Source organism: Microtus ochrogaster, linkage group LG8 (genome assembly GCF_000317375.1).
Source record: "Microtus ochrogaster isolate Prairie Vole_2 linkage group LG8, MicOch1.0, whole genome shotgun sequence".
Classification (NCBI taxonomy): domain Eukaryota; kingdom Metazoa; phylum Chordata; class Mammalia; order Rodentia; family Cricetidae; genus Microtus; species Microtus ochrogaster.
The window spans coordinates 12351347-12354400 of NC_022033.1; the positions used below are offsets into that span (position 1 = coordinate 12351347).

General features: G+C 52.3%; 1 protein-coding gene across 1 annotated transcript in view; it reads left to right on the forward strand.

The window, feature by feature from the left end:
• The first annotated feature begins 2389 nt into the window (after positions 1-2389).
• Sulf2 (sulfatase 2) overlaps positions 2390-3054 on the forward strand; it is an 85696-nt gene continuing 85031 nt past the window's right edge. Inside the window, exon 1 of the mRNA XM_005363130.3 lies at positions 2390-2489. The gene's annotated coding sequence lies outside the window, so the exon portion shown is untranslated. The remainder of the gene's footprint in view (positions 2490-3054) is intronic.

Sequence of the window (3054 nt, forward strand, 5' to 3'; positions counted from 1 at the left end):
TGGAGACTCAGGAAGTCCTGAAGGTCTGGGGACTCTGTTTTAGCCTACCCTGGCCAGAGTTGAACTGTGGAAGAGACCATGACTCCCCAGGCTGGGGGACAAATGACGCTGAAGCCCCTCACATTTTTAGATAGTCATAGAAGTTTTTGAGTGGGCCGGGAGTCCTCAGAAACCTGGAAGGAGCCTGGGCCGCAGCCCGAGGCCGAGGCCAGCAGGGTTAGGAGTTCACTAGGACTTAGGGAAGACTGTGAATGGAGAGACTTTGCAGACCCTCCGGGTGCCTTAGCTGTTGTTCCTTAAACTCTGACCCCCTCCTCAGTAAAGAATGAGGCGGGGTCAGGTGCCTACGTTAGATCTTTTAATTGCAAAGCAGAAAGAAAACATAAAAGAAATCGAGTGTGCTATCTTCCTCCAGTGCCCAGACACAGCTGGGCGACTGTGAGCCTCCTGGAATTTCTGGGGGACACACCCAACTACGGGGAGAACCACCGTCTGAAGGACAAGGGTGTGGTCATACTGTGGTTCTTGAACTGTTTTGTGGTGGAAATCCCCAACTTTTAGAACATTCTCCAGAACCTCAAAGCAAACAGGATGCAGGTTCCAGCCCTAGACTTCCATGAGACACTGGAAAAATCATTGTTGCAGTGAGGTACCTGGTCCAAAGCTAGGCACAGCCTCTGCAGTGGGGCGGAAGGGAACAGGGGACCGAAAGCCACCTGCCCATCCATAGTGGGCTGTGGGCAAGACCCTAACCTCTCTGAACAGCCATGTTCTCCAAAGATTGTGGACGAACATTTCCAGCGATGACCAGGTGCAGATGCTCTTCACTTGGCCATAGAACCTGCTGGAAGGGTGCTTCCCAGGAGGAGAACCCAAGTCACGGTGCACAGTGTGGGGTGTTGTAAATATAATATTACATGCTGCCGAGAAAGAGTAGAAAAAGATACCATATAAACTTGTTTGGTGTTGTTTGCACGCTTTTGAGACAGTCTCACTATATAACCTGGTTTGACTTAAGGCGATCCTCCTGCCTCAGCCTTCCTAATGCTGGGATCACAGGTGTGAGCTGTGTCCGTGACATCAAAACTGATTGCACCTGCTTTTCTACCTGTTTTAATTTTTTGTTTTTAAGACTTTTCTTTTTCTTTTTTTTAAGTGGGTCTCCTAGACCTCCAGCTGGTCTCTGACTCGCTGTGTAGTAGAGGGTGACCTTGAATTTCTGATCCTCCTGCCTCTGCCTCCCAAGTGCAGGTGTAAGCCATCACACTTTCTAGTGCCAATTCTCAGAAGTTCTCAGTTACAGGAGCAGCCTAACACGCGCCTCCACTGAACAGTGCCCAGAGAGTGTGGCCCTTCCTGACACCACACACACACACACACACACACACCCCCGCATCCACTGGACAGTGCCTGGGGAGTATGGCCCTTCCTGACACCACACACACACACATCCACTGAACAGTGGCCAGGGAGTGTGGCCCTTCCTGACACACACACACACACACACACACAGAGCCACTGAACAGTGCTATGGGAAGTGTGGCCCTTCCTGACACACACACATCCACTGAACCATGCTGTAGGGATTGTGGCCCCTTCTTATGCAGCACTAATGCTGGAAGAAAGGGGGAGGTGTCTTTTTGTTGTTGTTCCTAAAAGTGAATACCCCGACATTCTGTATCCAGCCATAACTGCACACTGGCCAACGGTGAGACCTGCCCCTGGCTTGGAAAAGCAAGTTCAGGACAAAGAGGAGCCTAGAGCCCCCAACCCAGTCAAAACAATTTGTCTGAACTTTAGATAAACAGTAGAGATTTTTCTGTTTTTGTTTTTTTTTTTAATCTCCATGGGTGCCTTGTTATTTTTACTTATTACACTTGACAACACTATCCATCAGGAAACTAGAAAAATCCCACCAGGGAAAGGAGGATTTGTAAGATAAGTACAGCCTGGAATTTCAGATATTATCCCTGAGCTTGGTTTCTTGGGTTTAGATCCTAATCCATTGCTTGTAACTGTCTGACCTTGGGCCAATAACTTGGAACGCTCTGTGTCTTGGTTTCAATATCTATAAATGGATAGAATACCATGGAGGATTTTCAGGGTTACGCTTCCACCCAAAGCCAGCGCTGTTCCCCTGCAGGGTCAGTTCCCCCCCACCTCATTGGCTGCACTTTCTGCAGTTACTGGTGGGCTCTTCACCCCCCCCCCCCCCCCCCGCAGCCAGTGTCCCTCAGACCTCTGGTGGCTTCGGGAGGGCAGAAATCGCGCAGACAGCACCACCTGGAGTCGAGTTTTCTCTTTACCAAGGGAGCCGGCCTCTCCTTTCTTTTCCACTCCCGGCCCATGCCTGGGCAACGCTTCTGCTTTCGCTTGAGCTCAAGTTAATTTTTCAGGGAGCTTCGGAGAGGCGTGGGAAGGTCCCGGGCGCGTGGGCAGTTCCTCCAGCGATCTAGCTCGGGAATCGGCCCGAGCCGGCGTCTCCAATGGCAAGTGTGTGCGTGTGTGTTTAGAGGCGAGCTCTGGGCTTTCAGCAAAGGCAGCCGGGTGTTTGCAAACCAGGGCGAGCCCCTGTGAAAGCGGATAAAAGAAAACATTTATTAACGTGTCATTACGAGGGGCAGCGCCGGGCCGGGGCTGTCGTACGCCTCAGGGAATACTTGGCTCCTCGCGGCTGGGTGGGAGGAGGACAAGAAAACGGAAAGAGGCTGGATTCTCTGCGCGCCAGCCTTGGGGCCTGATCCATGGCCCTCGCGACTTCGCGCCGGTGTCTGGTGGACTAAGAGATGCGCCCCTGGGCCGAGTGGAACACACGCGCGCACACACGCACGCGCGGTCCCGGCTCGCCGGCAGCTCGCTGCTCAGCTTACATCGGTTTCAACTCCGCGCCCAGGGCGAGCGGGGGCCCTCCTTTCCTGGAATTTCTGGGGGACACACCCAGCTACGGAGAGAACCACCATCTGAAGGACAAGGGTGTGGTCATACTGTGGTTCTTGAACTGTTTTGTGGTGGAAATCCCCAACTTTTAGAACATTCTCCAGAACCTCAAAGCAA